We start from the raw sequence: 17,846 nt of genomic DNA on the forward strand, positions 1-17,846 counted from the left end.
TAAATCTGATGATTTTTTGCTCTATTTCTTTAAAAAATGTCATTGGAAGTTTGATGGGAATTGCATTAAATTTGTATATTGCTTTGGGTAATATAGCCATCTTGATTATATTTATTCTTCCTAGCCAAGAACAAGGTATATTCTTCCATCTCATTATATCTTTTTCGATTTCCCTTAACAATGGTTTATAGTTTTCATTATATAAGTCCTTTACATTCTTTGTTATGTTTATTCCTAAGTATTTTATTTTTTTTGTTGCAATCGTGAAGGGGATTATTCTTTTGAGTTCCTTCTCAGTTGTTTCATTGTTGGCATATAGAAAGGCTATTGACTTCTGTATGTTAATTTTGTATCCTGCGACCTTACTGTATTGGCTTATTGTTTCTAGTAGTCTTTTTGTGGATTCTTTGGGGTTTTCGATGTATAGGATCATATCATCTGCAAAAAGTGATACCTTTACTTCTTCTTTTCCGATATGGATGCCTTTTATTTCTTTGTCTTGTCGGATTGCTCTGGCTAGAACCTCTAGTACCACATTAAATAAGAGTGGAGAGAGTGGACAACCCTGTCTTGTTCCTGATTTAAGGGGGAAAGCCTTCAGTTTAGTGCCATTTAATATGATGTTAGCTGATGGTTTATCATATATGGCCTTTATCATGTTGAGATATTTTCCTTCTATACCCATTTTGTTGAGAGTCTTAAACATAAAATTGTGTTGTATTTTATCGAAAGCCTTTTCTGCGTCTATTGATAAGATCATGTGGTTTTTGTTCTTTGTTTTGTTGATATGGTGTATTACATTAACCGTTTTACGTATGTTGAACCATCCTTGAGATTCTGGGATGAATCCCACTTGATCATGATGTATTATTTTTTTAATATGTTGTTGTATTCGATTTGCTAGTATTTTGTTTAGTATTTTAGCATCTGTATTCATTAGAGATATTGGTCTGTAGTTTTCTTTTTTTGTGCCATCCTTGCCTGGTTTTGGGATGAGGGTTATGTTGGCCTCATAAAATGTGTTTGGAAGTATTGCTTCTTCTTCAATTTTTTGGAAGACTTTGAGTAGAATAGGAACCAAGTCTTCTTTGAATGTTTGATAAAATTCGCTGGTATAGCCGTCAGGGCCTGGACTTTTATTTTTGGGGAGGTTTTTAATGGTTTTTTCTATTTCTTCTCTACTGATAGGTCTGTTTAGGCTTTCTGCTTCTTCTTGACTCAGTCTAGGAAGGTTGTATTGTTCTAGGAATTTATCTATTTCTTCTAGGTTGTTGAATTTAGTGGCATAAAGTTTTTCATAGTATTCTACAATAATTCTTTGTATATCTACGGTGTCCGTGGTGATTTCTCTTCTTTCATTTTGGATTTTGTTTATATGAGTTCTTTCTCTTTTTTCCTTGGTAAGTCTTGCCAAGGGTTTGTCAATTTTGTTGATCTTTTCAAAGAACCAGCTCCTTGGTCTATTAATTTTTTCTATAGTTTTTCTGTTCTCTAATTCATTTATTTCTGCTCTGATTTTTATTATCTCCTTTCTTCGGCTGGTTTTGGGTTGTCTTTGTTCTTCTTTTTCTAGTTCCTTAAGGTGGGAAGTTAAGTGGTTCACTTGGGCTCTCTCTTGTTTGTTCATATATGCCTGAAGCGATATGAACTTCCCTCTTATCACTGCTTTTGCTGCATCCCATAGATTCTGATATGTCGTATTGTCATTTTCATTAGTCTGTATATATCTTTTGATCTCTGCACTTATTTCTTCTTTGACCCATTCATTTTTTAAAAGTATGTTGTTTAGTTTCCACATTTTTGTCGGATTTTTTTCCTCTTTTTTGCAGTTGAATTCTAGTTTCAAGGCTTTATGATCAGAAAATATGCTTGGTACAACTTCAATTTTTCTGAATTTGCTGATGTTGTTTTTGTGGCCCAACATATGGTCAATTCTTGAGAATGATCCATGTACACTGGAGAAAAATGTATACTCAGTCACTTTGGGATGAAATGTCCTGTAGATGTCTATCATATCCAGGTGCTCTAGTGTTTTGTTTAAGGCCACTATGTCTTTGTTGATTCTCTGTTTGGATGACCGATCTAGAGCCGTCAGCGGTGTATTGAGGTCTCCAAGTATGATTGTATTTTTGTCAGTTTTTGTTTTAAGATCAATAAGTAGCTGTCTTATATATTTTGGTGCTCCTTGGTTTGGTGCATATATATTAAGAATTGTTCTGTCTTCTTGATTCAGTGTTCCCTTAGCCATTATGAAATGGCCATTTTTGTCTCTGAGTACTTTTCCTGTCTTGTAGTCAGCATTATTCGATATGAGTATTGCTACACCTGCTTTTTTTTGGATGTTATTTGCTTGGAGTATTGTTTTCCAGCCTTTCACTTTGAATTTGTTTTTATCCTTGTTACTTAGATGAGTTTCCTGTAGGCAGCATACAGTCGGATTTTCTTTTTTAATCCATTCTGCTACTCTGTGCCTTTTTATTGGTGAGTTTAATCCGTTTACATTTAGTGTAATTATTGATACTTGTGAGTTCCCTATTGCCATTTTCTATCTTGCTTTCTGTTAGTTTTGTGTCTTGTTTGATCCTTCTCTTTCGTTTTTCTATCTTTTGTTTTTATTTGGTTGTATTCCATACATCTTTCCTCTGTTGCTATCTTTTTTATCTCATGTGCTTCTGTGGTGGTTTTTTCAATGGTGGTTACCTTTGAGTAATGAAAAGGGTCCCTACCCTGTTCATTGTAGCGAACTATTTTGTGAGTACTTTTGCACTCCATCGTCCTTTGCTACTGTTAATCTCCGTCTTCTCCCCCTCTTTCTTTTTGTTGTTGTCACAGTTTAAATTTGGTTTTATTGTGTTCTTCTTGGAGCTTTTACTTGTGGCTCTGTTTTTTTTTTTTGTTCTTTGTATCTGATTGGAGAACCCCCTTTAGTAATTCCTGGAGTGGGGGTTTTCTGATGATAAATTCCCTCATCTTTTCTGTATCTGTGAATGTTTTTATTTCTCCTTCGTATTTGAAGGATAACTTTGATGGGTATAGTATTCGTGGCTGAAAGTTCCTCTCTTTCAGGACTTTAAATATTGGGGTCCACTCTCTTCTAGCTTGTAGAGTTTCTGCTGAGAAATCTGATGATAATCTAATGGGCCTTCCTTTATATGTTGTATTCTTCTTTTCCCTGGCTGCCTTGAGAATTTTTTCTTTGCTGTTGGTTTGTGTCAATTTCATTATGATATGCCTTGGAGTAGGTTTGTTGGGGTTAAGAAAACTTGGAGTTCTGTTTGCTTCTTGAACTTGAGGCTTTAGTTCTTTCCACAGGCTTGGGAAGTTCTCATCTATTATTTGTTTGAGTATGTTCTCCATTCCATTTTCTCTCTCTTCTCCCTCTGATATACCTATTATTCTTATGTTATTCTTTTTGATGGAGTCAGATAATTCTTGTAGGGCTATCTCATTTTTTTTAATTTTTGAGTCTCTTTCTTCTTCTCTCTGTTGTGCCTCAAGTTGCTTGTCTTCTATTTCACTAATCCTCTCTTCTATCTGACCTGTTCTATTAGCTAAGCTTGTTACTTCGTTTTTCAGCTCGTGAATTGAGTTTTTCATCTCTGTTTGATTTGTTTTTATAGTTTCAATTTCCTTGGACATATATTCTTTGTGTTCATTGAGTTGTTTTCTGAGCTCTCTAAATTGCCTTTCTGTGTTTTCTTGTATATCTCGGAGGATTTTTAGGATTTCTATCTTGAATTCTCTGTCATTTAGCTCCAAGGTTTCCAATATATTAAATTTTTTCTCCATAGATTTTTCCTCATCTAGCTGTGTTACCTCTCTTTCTTTTGTATCCATGATATTCGATTTTCTCTTCCTTAATGGCATCTGAGGGTGGTTTTGTTGATAGTATTAATGAGATTTAATAAAGAATAAAAAGTTAAAAAAAATAAAAATAATAAAAAATCAAAAAGAATTGTTTTTTTTTAAAAAAATTAATAATGAAATAAAGATAAATAAAATAAAATAAAAATTTTAAAAAAAAGGAAATTATTCCCCCCCTCCTTTTTTCCTCTCATCTCCTCTCCCCTGTTTCTTGAGAAAACCTTGTGGTGGACTGTGAATTATAACAAACAATGCCTGTGATGGAGGGCCTGAATTGGGGAAAAGTAATAAAGGGGCAAAAAAAAAAAAAAAAAAAAGAAAAGAAAAGAAAAAGGAAAAAAAAAAGAAAAAAGAAAAAAAAGCGTATGGACCCACAAAAAGCAAATAAAGAAAAAATTTGGGTCAAGAATAAAATGATTTGCTTTTAGGTGTTGGTTGTCTAAGAGTTATGATGAGAGGAATAAGAGGAAAATGGAAAAATGGGGGGGGACAAATTAAAAAATTACTATTGTATTTAGTGGAACAAGAACTAGATAATATGGAGAGCCAGGGATGGGAGCACTGCTAGTGAGTTAAAAAGGTGAAGTAAAAACCCCCCAAAATGCCACAAACATAGGTTTGAGTCCCAGATAAGATAATTTGTTTGTTATTGAGGTTTGAATGAGAGGAGATGTAAAGGAGAAAGGAAGAAACTAATTAGTTTTATTTTGAATGACTTTATCCTTCAATATAAATCTTGTTTTGAAGAAAATTTTCTTCCTTTGGTTATAAAAAAAAATTGTCAGACTTAGAGGAATCAAATCCAGGTATAACAAAAAAGTTTATCAAAGAAGTGCAGATTTTTTACCAGACATGTTTTCAATATATCAAAGAATGATCTGAAACAAACATCACAGGAAATAACAGTTTTCAATGGTGTTTTTTTACTTCATCACAAGCATATTGGACAGATATTAAATCTTGTCCTGAGTTTTTATCTATTTATTTATTTACTTATTTTTTATTTATTTTACAGGGACAGAGAGAGAGTCAGAGAAAGGGATAGACAGAGACAGACAGGAATGAAGAGAGATAAGAAGCATCAGTCATCAGTTTTTTGTTGAGAGACCTTAGTTGTTCATTGATTGCTTTCTCATATGTGCCTTGACTGCAGGCCTTCAGCAGACAGAGAAACCCCTTGCTCGAGCCAGTGACCTTGGGTCCAAGCTGGTGAGCTTTTGTTCAAACCGATGAGCCCATGCTCAAGCTGGCGACCTCGGAGTCTCGAACCTGGGTCCTCTGCATCTCAATCTGACGCTCTATCCACTGCACCACTGCCTGGTCAGGCTGTCTTGAGTTTTTAATCTAAAGAAATGCCTGACATCAAAATAGACAGCAATTGTCTCTGAAGAAATTAGAAGTCTGAATGTTTATTTAAATTCTGAAAAATTAATACAATGGGAAAATGAACACATCAAAATTGATAAAAGATGGGTGTAAATATTCAGCCATTTTAAAAATGAACATATTCACCCTGGACAGTTGGCTCAGTGGTAGAGCGTCAGCCTGACGTGTGGAAGTCCCGGGTTCGATTCCCGGCCGGGGCACACAGGAGAAGCGCCCATCTGCTTCTCCATCCCTCCCCCTCTCCTTCCTCTCTGTCTCTGTCTTCCCCTCCCGTAGCCAAGGCTCCATTGGAGCAAAGATGGCCTGGGCGCTGGGGATGGCTCCATGGCCTCTGCCTCAGGTGCTAGAGTGGCTCTGGTCGCAACAGAGCGATGTCCCAGATGGGCAGAACGTCGCCCCCTGGTGGGCGTGCCAGGTGGATCCCGGTCGGGCGCATGCGGGAGTCTGTCTGACTGCCTCCCCATTTCCAGCTTCGGAAAAATACAAATAAATAAATAAAAAAAATAAAAATGAACATATTCCATGTGAAAATTTATTTATTTTTATTCAATTTACATTGTGCTTCCCTGGAACTAATGCAGAAGTTGAAAAGAGTTTTTTCAATTGCTAATTTTTGGACAAGTGAGAAATCAAGATTGAATGTTCATATTCTGGCTGCAGCATTTGCTGTAAAATTCAATATGAAGGATATTTCTTGTTCAGATATTTCCAATATATTATTATAAGATGATACATTAACAAAAAAATTCATTCAATGGAAAAGTACTCATTTAGAGAATATTATCTGAGTACTTTTTTCTAACAATTATTATTAAAAATTAATGTAATGTAAGCATATTTACAATATAAAATATTACAAATGTTTTTGTTTATGCATTTATCATAGTGTATTATTGCAATGAATAAAATAGTTCTTTTATTTATGATATTGTTTCCTTCAATTTATTTTTGTCCTTTTCATTGTAAAAAAGTTGGTCACCTTACTATATTGAAGTTAGACTCAATCCTCTTTGATTTTAAAGATTCTTTTAGTGGAGATGATGTCAGAGTAATAGCAGCATGAGAGACACTCCTAATCTCTCCCCTTGAAATTTCAACAAATTGAACAACTATAACACAGTGAAGGAACCTCAGCTGGGCTCACAGGCATACCTGAAAGATCCATGCACCAAATGGACTAAAGATGGGATGGAGTATAAAGGGGGGTAAAAGGTCAAATGCATTTGTGGTAGGCTTTGAAGAGGAGAGGAGACAAACCTAGAGTGACTGGGAATTTTTCTCTGTGGACTACAGGGAAGAGGGATGCTTGGGCTCTCTGGATTTAGTCAGAGGGGCATAGAGGGGGAAACTAAGAGTGACTAGGTCTTGTTCTGCCAGAAGAAGTGATTATAGGGACAGAGAGCGAGATAAACCAAAGCAGCCAGAGCATGGTATCATGGCCAGTTTTCCTGCAGACTGCACCCAGTAGAGTCAGAGAAAACTAAAGTGCAGCCCCCCAGACATCACCTCCCTTACCTCACAGTATGGAAAGTGGCAGAGACAAACCCCACAGCTAGCTCTCCAGAGCCATTCTCTCCCTTGAAGAACAGAGGTGCTCTATGTCCAGTCCCCAGTTCTGTTGAAACATGGGAAGGAGCACCTAGAAGCCTGAGGTTGCCATTGCTAGAGCTGTAAAGCAGGAAAGCTGAAGCCATAAAACTAAAGCCATAAGGCTGAAGCCATAAAGCCCTCACAACAAGCCCCACCCACCAACGCAACTGCAGCCCCACCTACATCGTTGCAACAGCAACATCTCAGCAGGCAGCCCAGGTACTTCACGGAGCTAAAAGTTGTAATAAAGCAACACCTACTGGAAGAAACCTCTCAAAACTAAAATATATTTTTCCCCTTTTTTCTTCTTATTTTTTACTCTTTTTCATTTTTGAATTTTTTTTTTGACAGAGACAGAGAGAGAGTCAGAGAGAGAGAGACACATAGGGACAGACAGAAAGGAAGAGAGATGAGAAGATCAATTCTTCATTGCAGCTTCTTAGTTGTTCAGTGACTGAGAAAATATGTGCCTTGACCGGGGAGGCTACAGCAGAGTGAGCGACCCATTGCTCAAGCACTGACTTTGGGCTCAAGCCAGTGACCATGAATGAGGTCATGTCTATGATTCCACACTCAAGCCAGTGATCCGTTGCTCAAGCTGGTAAGCCTGTGCTCAAGCCGGATGAGCCCACGCTCAAGCCAGCGACCCTGGATTTTGAACCTGGGTCCTCCATGTCCCAATCCGATGCTCTATCCACTGCACTGCTGCCTGGTCAGGTGAATTTCATTTTCTTTAATTTTTATATTTTTACTTTTTTTGTGTGGGTGTTTTATATTTGTTTTCTTTTATTTGATTTCAATCTCTTTTCCTGTGGATTATCTTCTTTACTTGTCCTAATATTTTAAGTTCTTATATTTATTATTGTATTTTTTTCATATATCAATTTTTTAGTTGTTGTTTTTTGCTAGGGTCTTTAACAATACCACTCTCAAATGACATCAAGAAAGAAGAAATCGTATACCATGGCTACATAAGACAGAGACATAGTTCAGAAAGAAAGTGAAAAATCTCCAGAAAAATATTTCAATCACATGGAAACCTTGGAACAAAATGATAGAGAATTCAAAATTGAAGTTCTGAAAACACTCAACTTGATGTTAGAAGAGACCATTAGGCAACTTAATGAGCTCAGAAAACAAATCAATGAACAAAACAAATACCTCACTAAGGAGATTAAAACTTTAAAAACAGAGATGAAAAACTTAATACATGAATTGAAGACTGAGGTAACAAGTTTAGCTAAGAGGACAAGCCTCATAGAGGAAAGGATCAATGATATTGAAGACAGGACTAGAGATACTACAGAGAGACTAGGAGAGAGACTCATGACTTTAAAAAAAAACCTAAAGAGCTTTACAAGAATTGTCTGACTTTATTAGAAAGAGTAATATAAGAATAATGGGTATATCAGAAGAAGGAGAGAGGGAGAAGGAATGGAGAGCCTATACAAACAAATAACTGATGAGAATTTCTGGAGCCTATGGAAAGAATTAGAGCCTCGAATCCAACAAGCAAACAGAATGCCAAGTTACTGCAACCCTAACAGACCTACTCCAAGGCACATCATAATAAAATTGTCAAAAATCAATGACAAAGAAAGAATCCTCAAGGCAGCTAGGGAAAAGAAATACATAATATAAAAAGGAAAGCCCATTAGGTTATCATCAGACTTCTCAGCAGAAACTTTATAAGTCAGATGAGAGTGGACCCAAACATTCGGTGTATTGAAGGAGAGGAATTACCAGCCAAGAATTCTATATCAAAGTTATCCTTCAAATATGAAGGAGAAATAAAAACTTTTACAGAAATACAGAAGCTGAGAGAATTTATTATTGGAAACCCCCACTGCAGGAAATACTCAAGGGGTTATTTGACCAGATACAAAGAACAAAACAAACCAAAACTACAAGTAAAAGCTCCAACAAGGTCATAATAAAAACAAGGATGCCTGACCAGGCAGTGGCACAGCAGATGGAGCACTGGACTGGAGGCGGAGGAGCCAGGCTCAAAACCCTAAGGTCGCCAACTTGAGTGCAGGCTCACCAGCTTGAGCACGGTGTCACTGACTTGAGCATGAGATCATAGACATGACACCATGGTCACTAGCTTGAGCCCAAAGGTTTCTGGCTTGAAACCCAAGGTTGCTGGCTTGAGCCCAAAGTTGCTGGCTTGAGCAATGAGTCACTCTCTCTACTGTAGCCCCCAAGTCAGGGCACATATGAGAAAGCAATCAATGAACAACTAAGGAGCTGCAACAAAGAATTGATGCTTCTCATCTCTCTTTCTTCCTGTCCATCTGTCCCTATCTGTCCTTCTCTCTGACTGTCTCTCAGTCTCTGTCAAAAAACAAAACAAAATAGAACAAAAATAAGGATAATCTGTGACAGTAACATAAAAAGGGAAAGGATAAAGATCTGCAGTAGCAAAGGAGGATGGAGTGCAGAAGCACTCATAAGACAAAGGATTCTTGTACATGTGAACATTTTTTTAACCTAATGGTAACCATCCATGAAAAAGCCAGTACTAAAACACACAGCTTAAAAAAGAAGAAAGAGGAGAAAGAAATATGGAATGCTTCCAAATAAAAACAACTGATAGAAACAAAAAATAGAAGAACCAAACAAGACACAGAATTAACAGAAAACAAACCATAAAATGGCTATAGAAAATTCTCATGTCAATAATTACCCTAAATGTAAATTGACTGAATTCACCAATAAAGAGGCACAGAGTAGCAGGTTGGATCAAAAAGAAAAACCCAACCATATTCTGCCTTCAAAAGACTTAGCATCTAAGCTGCAAGGACAAAAGTAGATTCAAATTGAAAGGTTGGAAAATGATTCTCCAAGCAAATAATATCCAAATAAAAGCTGTTATAGCCATATCCATATCTGACAATGCTGACTTCAAGACAACAAAGGTGACCAGAGACAAAAATGGACATTTCATAATGATAAAGGGGGCATTATATCAAGAAGACTTAACATTTCTTAATATATATGCACCAAAAAAGGGAGCACCAAAATATAAAAGACATCTACTAACTGATCTAAAAATAGAAGCAGACAAAAACATGATCATACTTGGAGATTTCAAAACACCATTGATGGCTTTAGATAGATCATCCAAACAGAATATCAATAAAGAAATATCAGCTTTAAATGACACTTGGGACCAAATAGACATAATAGACTTTTTAGGACATTTCATCCCAAAATATCAGATTATACATTCTTCTCCAGTGTGCATGGAACATTCTCAAGGATAGACCGTATGTTGGGCCACAAAACAAACATCAACAAATTCAGGAAGATTGAAATTATACCAAGTATATTTTCTAATCATAAGGCTATGAAGTTAGAATTCAACTGTAAAAAGTAAGTTAAGAAACTCACAAAAATGTGGAAATTAAAGAACATACTTCCAAAAATGACTGGGTCAAAGAATAAAAAAAATCAGAGATCATATAGACAAATGAAAATGATAAAACAACATATCAAAATTTCCGGGATGCAGTGAAAGCAGCAATAGGAGGAAAGTTTATATCATAAAGTAAACAACCTAACATCACACTTTAAGGAACTAGAAAAAGAAGAACAAAGGCAACCTAAAGTCAGCAGAAAAAGGAAATAGTAAAAATTAGAGCAGAACTAAATAAAATAGAGAACAAAAAACTGGTTCTTTGAAAAGATCAATAAAATCAACAAACCACTGGCTAGACTCACTAAGGAAAAAAAAGGATGGACTCATATAAACAAAATCTAAAATGAAAGAGGAGAAATTACCACAGAAATCACAGATATACAAAAGATCATAGTAGAATATTATGAAAGATTATATGCCACCAAATTCAACAATCTAGAGCAGTGGTAGTCAACCTGATCCCTACTGCCCACTAGTGGGTGTTCCAGCTTTCATGGTGGGTGGTAGCGGAGCAACCAAAGTATAAATAAAAAGATAGATTTAACTATAGTAAGTTGTTTTATAAAGATTTATTCTGCCAAACAGCGAAAATCTGACATAAAGTACTTGGTAAGTAATTATTATTATATGCTTTAACTTGCTGTAACTCTGCTTTATAAATTTTATAAAGTAAAGTTAGTTCCCTACTTTATAAATCACCATTACTGTGGAACAGGTGGGAGGTTAGAAAATTTTACTACTAACAAAGATACAAAAGTGGGCAGTAGGTATAAAAAGGTTGACTACCCCGATCTAGAGGAAATAGATAAATTCCTAGAACTATACAATCTTCCCAGACTGAGTCATGAAGAAATGGAAAACCTAAATAGACCTATAAGCAGGGAGGAAATAGAAACAACTATCAAAAACATCCCCCCCCAAAAAAGTCCAGATAAGATGGTTACACTAGTGAATTCTACCAAACATTCAAAGAAGATTCAGTACCTATCCTTCTCAAAGTCTTTCATAAAACAGAAGAAGAGGCAATACTCCCCAACACATTTTATGAGGCCAACATAACCCTCATATCAAAACTTGGCAAGAACAACACACAAAAAAAGAAAACTACAGACCAATATCTCTAATGAATACAGATGAAAAATCCAAAACAAAATACTAGAAAATTGAATATAACAACTCATTAAAAAAATAATACATCACAATCAAGTAGGATTCATTCCAGGGGCACAAAGTTTCAATATACGGAAATCCGTCAATGTAATACACCACATCAACAAAACAAAGAACAAAAATTATATGATCTTATCAATAGATGCAGAAAAGGCATTCGATAAGATACAAGATCCCTTTATGTGTAAAAACTCAACAAAATCAGAATAGAAGGAAAGTACATCTACATCAACATAATAAAGGCCATATATGAAAAGCCATCAGCTAATACCATACAAAATAGTGAAAAAAATGAAGGCTTTTCCTCTTAAGTCAGGAACAAGACAAGGCTGCCAACTCTCTCCACTCTTATTCAACATAGTTCTGCATGTTTTAGCCAGAACAATCTCTGCAAGTTTTATCCAGAACAATCAGGCAAAGAAAGAAATAAAAAGGCATCCATATCAGGAAAGAAGAGGTAAAGATATCACTTTTTGCAGAGGACATGATTCTGTATATAGAAAATCCTAAAGACTCCATCAAAAAACTGTTAGAGACAATAAACCAATAAAGTAAAGTCACACGATACAAAATTAATATACAAAAAAGTCTACTGCTTTTCATATGCCAATATTGAAACTTCAGAAAATGAACTAAAAAAAATAATTCCTTTTATAATTGCAACAAAAACAAAAAATACCTTGAAATGAACTTAACAAAGGACGTGAAGGACCTATATATTGAAAACTACAAAACATTATTGAAAGAAATTGAAAAGACACAATGAAATGGAAAAATATTATATGGTCATGGATTGAAAGAATCAACATAGTTAAAATGGCCATATTACTCTAAGCAATATACACATTTAATACAATCTCCATCAAAATTCCAATATCATTTTTTTTAAAAACTAAAACAAAAAATTACCAGGTTTGTATAGAACCATAAGAAACCCCGAATAGCCAAAGAAATCCTGAGGAAAAAGAATGAAGCTGGAGGTATCACACTACCTGACTTCAAATTATACTACAGAGCCACAGTAACCAAAACTGCATGGTATTGGCAGAAAAACAGACAGAGCAATTGAGAACAAAATTGAGAGCCCAAAAATAAAACCACATATATATGGACAAATCATCTTTGACAAAAAAGCCAAAAACATACAATGGAGAAAAGAAAGCCTCTTTAATAAGTGGCGCTGGGAAAATTGGAAAGCCACATGCAAAAGAATGAAATTTGACTATGGTTTTTCCTCCTGTACAAAAATTAATTCAAAATGGATCAAAGACCTAAATATAAGACCTGAAACTATAAATTACATAGAAGAAAACATAGGTACTAAGCTCATGCACCTTGGCCATAGAGAACAATTTATGAATTTGACTCCAAAAGCAAGGGAAGTAAAGGCAAAAATAAACGAATGGGACTATATCAAACTAAGAAGCTTCTGCACAGCAAGAGAAACTGACAACAAAACAAATAGGCAACCAACTATATAGGAGATGATAGTTGCATATATAAAGAACTCACAAAGCTCAACAACAAATGAGCAAATAATCCAATTTAAAATGGGGAGAGGACCTGAACACTTCTCCCAAGAGGACATACAAATGGCCAACAGATATATGAAAAGACTAGAAAGTCCGGTGGTCATACGAAATGACCGCTGTTCTAGATATTATAAATTGTAATTAAAATGATTTGTGCAAAGGTATCTGCTAATTCAAACTGAATTACCCAGCGCAGGTGGCAAGGACACCCCTTTGCTTACTGCCCCACAGGGTTTCCCACTTCTACTTGCTTAATTGCTTAAAGTAGAGTGCAATGAAGGAAACCACTGGTGGTACATTTCTTAAGAGCCACTGCTAGCTCAATAAATAAAGGTGATTTAAATAATAAAATGTTAATTCACATGTCAAAGATCTCTTTGTACACAACATTTCTTGTGTAAATCTTTCCATCATTTTTAAGCTTGCCTTGCAGAGGACCATCAATTATTTTTAATTTTACATCCGTTCTTTCACGAACTCTTGAACAGGCAACATAAAGTTGACCGTGTCCAAATGCAGGCTCAGGTAAAAAAATGCCAACACACTTAAGCGTTTGGCCCTGAGACTTATTGATGGTCATAGCAAAGGCAAGTTTTACAGGAAATTGTTTACGTCTCAATTGAAATGGCAACCCTGTTTGAGATGGAGCCAAATCAATTCTTGGAATGACATGTATTTCACCTTTAGAGGAGCCAGTCAAAGACTTAGCTATTATGACATTATTTTTCAATTGGAAAACCTCTAGTCTTGTACCATTGCAAAGACCCCTTCTGGTGTTAAGATTTCTTAACAGCATAATAATTGCTCCAATCTTTAACCTCAATTTGTGAGGTGGCATGCCAGAAGGAGGGACTATTTGAATGCTGTGGCAACTTCACCCCATTGGCTAGTACAGTTACGCAAGCAACCAATAAGCTATCGGCGACAAACAGACACTTAAGCCGCATATAATAAAGATGCTCATCTTCACCAGCTATTCAAGAAATGCAAATCAAAATCACAATGAGATACCCCCTCACACCTGTTAGATTGGCTTTTATCAACAAGACAGGTAATAACAAGTGCTGGAGATGCTCTTGAGAAAAAAGAACCCTCATTCACTGCTGGTGGGAATGCAAATTAGTACAACCATTATGGAAGAAAGTCTGGTGGGTCCTCAAGAAATTAAGAATATAATTACCATATGACTCAGCAATCCCTCTACTGAGTATCTACCCCCAAAACTCAAAAACATTGGTACGTAAAGACACGTGCACCCCATGTTCATCGCAGCATTATCCACAGTGGCCAAGACATGGAAACAACCATAGTGTCTCTCAATAGAGGATTGGATAAAGAAGCTGTGGTACATATATACAATGGAATACTACTCAGCCATAAGAAATGATGACATGGTGACATTTATGACAACATGGATGGACCTTGAAAACATACTGAGTGAAATAAGCAAATCAGAAAAAGCTAAGAACTCTATGATTTCACACATTGGTGGGATATAAAATTAAGACTTATGGACATAGATAAAAGTGATTACCATGGGGAAGGGAACATGGGAGAGGGGGAAGGGGGCACGGGGGAAATGGTGGGGTGGGGGAAGGTGCAAAGAGGGACAAATATAAGGTGATGGAAAATGATTTGACTTTGGGTGATGGGTATATAACATAATCAACAGTTCAAATGCTATAGAAATGTTCACCTGAAATACATGTACTCTTATTGATCAATGTCACCTTGTTAAAGTTAATTTTCTAAGGAAAAATTTTTTTTAAAAAGAAGATCTTTTACTGGACTTACATTACCATTTTTTCTCACTTTCCTTGATATGAGTTCCCTCCCAGGAGAGACCTAAAGCCTTTATGAAAAATAGAATTTTGTTTAGCTGGGCCTACTATATTGGAAGTATCTGTTTGGCTCCTCCAGGAAACAGATGCCAAGCTAGAGTAAAAAGGGGAAGAAAGTTATTGGAGGAAACACACCTGTGAAGAATAAAGAGGAGAGAGAACTGGAGAAAGTGGGAAAGCCTCAGACTGCAATGCAGTTCTGACACCTGTGAAAGGAGACGGGGTCTCTGAGAAGTCTCAGTCGGGCTAATGGGGAGCAGCAGAGCAAGAATTGCCCATTAGAAGAGCCCCATGTTGGACAGGAATGGCCCTAGCATGTCTGCAGTGCTCAGTCACAGGGAGAAGGACAGAAAGACATGACTGTGATGTAAATACTGTGCTGCAGTCGATTCGGAAGATGCTTCAACTAGAGGCAGTCAGCTAACTCCAGTCCTCCCAGCAGGCTCTCTGCACGGGAGATCTGAGCAGTGCACTCCCCATGCCTGCCTCACTGGATATGCCTACTTCTGTGTGAATTCAAAAATAGACATAATTTGGCCCTGGTCAGTTAGCTGGGCATGGCACAGGCACTAGAGTGTAGTTGGTTAGAGCATCACCCCAGAATACCAAGGTTGACAGTTTGATCCCCAGTCAGAACGTGTAAGGGAAGCAGCCAATGAATGCACAACTAAGTGGAACAATAAATGAATGCTTCTGTCTCTTTCTCCTTTAATCTCTCTGTCTCTCTAAAATTAATCAATTTTAAAAGTGGACATAATTTAAACTCAAATTGAGGCCTATTTTGTGTATTTATCATAAATACTTATGGAGTCTATAAAAGGTATTGCTCTTAGCACTATAGCAGCCCTGCCCTCTTCAGTGGAATGATTGAGTCTGAGAAGGTTTCAGATAATCAGGTGAGTTTTATGACCATTATTGTCAACAATGGACATGTTTTAGTAGCCTTTGTTGTATATTAATACTGTGTCAAACTTGGTACACAAGAGAACAATCCTTAGGGAGCTCAAGGTGAGTCTGTAATAAAATATTCCTCCTTAGTGTTGGAGCTCAGAAGAGGCTTTTGAAGATTATCTTCATGCCAATCAATGGATGTTATAAGGAAGGAGGAGCCTTTTAGAAGAATTGGCCTTGGAGGTAACCAGAGAGACCTTGAAACTGATCTGCTAGCCAACTGAGTGGCACAAGGGCATGCTCCACCCACAGGACCCTGCCAGCCAAAATTCAAAATTTGCTGAGAAGCAGGAGCAACACCTGTTGTGTCTCCTGGATCAGAGTCAAAATGTGAGAGGGAGAAAGGAGGGAAGAGGAAGGAACTGGGAAAGGAGGATTTATAGCTAGAGAGATAAGGCAGCAGGGTTTTCAGAACCATGCCAAAATTCATCCCAACCTAATCACCCGGCAAAAAGACAGTGTCAGTGGTAGAAAGAACACTGGGCATGATACCTTAGCTTGGCCTCTAACTCCCTGGCAGACCTTTCTCACTCAGTGCCCCTCGGGGCCTGTGCTCCCTGGCTGTAATCTGCAGAGCTGGGACAGATACAATTCTTCCATTTGAACAGTTTAAGATTCTAGCAGCTCCCTTAAAGTAATCTTGTTAAAGCCTGCAGAAAGGCATGACAGAGAAGGGCTGCAGTGAGCCCAGGAATAATTAACATAATGTAACATACACCACATAATAATATGACGTAACACAACACAACATGGCTTAGGCACTAGAGTGTAGGAACGTGGTATGTCTCTAACGTGAAGCTCATTTTGTGATTAGAACATCCAGGGCATCGAAATGTGATTCTAAAAGATCTGAGATCCATATACATACCATCTACATATGAAGCCCAATGTTACCAAAGCAAAGAAGCTGAAACTGTCCCTATCCTTTCCTGAACCCTCCTCCACTTTTCTCCTGTAAAGACAAGCCATGTCTCCTCCCTTTAAGTCTGCATTTGCTGTTTATTTTCACCTAGATAAAAATGCTGGGAGTGAGAAGCATACCATAGAATTGTCTCAGGGCTAATATTTTAGGATTCTAAGAACAGCAGGGTTCTATGCTTCCTTCTTATTTATTTCTACTATTTGAGTTAAGAGAATGCCACAGTTAAAAAACAGGAACAAAACTAAAAAACTGCAGTCAAAGGAATGGCATAATTAGCAGCCAATAGAAGGCTCCACAATCACCAGGCCTTGGACACTGTACTTTCCAAAAACTAGCCTCTTCCAGAGAGTATTGGGTTTTCTCTTGGGGTTTCCTCCTTTTTGAATAAAGCACCACTAAGGGCTAAAGTACAGAAACACAAACTCTTATCCTAGTCTTTGCTAGACAAACAGGTCTAGGAAGATTAAATGACCTGCAGGGAAAAACTGCTCTGAGCTCCCTGGGAGATCAGACTGAAGTGGAAGGAAAAAGGGTGTGGCATCCATGATAATATAAGAGCAGCCACAGGAGGGTTGTGCTGCCTAAATAATTAACAGCACATTGGGCAGCAGACCCAATTCTCAGACAGCTCTGGGGCCTTGGAATTCACTATTATCCTTTGGATCTCAGCTTAAGTATTTCTTCTGGGAAGCAGAGTGTCACACACAATTATGCAGGTTGCACACTGCACACACCTATGCCAATCACAGCATAGATATTAAAGATTTATATATTTTTATGACAATTTTTCAGCAGTTGGCCATTAAGTGTTTTGAGAAAAGGGCATCCTTTATTTTTTTTTCTGATTCACAAAAAGGTGCCATATGGGCTGGCAGTGGCCCTGCTGAGAAGACTTTTGTGACTCAGGTCAGGTTTGGTGTCTGTCTTATCTGCATCAGAAGGACCCTGTCCTCCTGCTACCATCACATTTACTGCAATGTATTCTAATTGCCTACTTACTAGTCTATATTCACACTGGATTATCAGCTTTGTGAGGTCAGAGACTGTGACTTGTTCAACACTGTGCCCGGGGCCTGATAATGGTACTTGGCCCTAGCTCAGGCTCAATGATATTTGTTGAAAGAATGAGCAACATATTCTGAGCCAGTCCAATACATTCTCTGCCC

This window comes from Saccopteryx bilineata, chromosome 1 (assembly GCF_036850765.1).
Source record: "Saccopteryx bilineata isolate mSacBil1 chromosome 1, mSacBil1_pri_phased_curated, whole genome shotgun sequence".
NCBI classification, from domain to species: Eukaryota; Metazoa; Chordata; class Mammalia; order Chiroptera; family Emballonuridae; genus Saccopteryx; species Saccopteryx bilineata.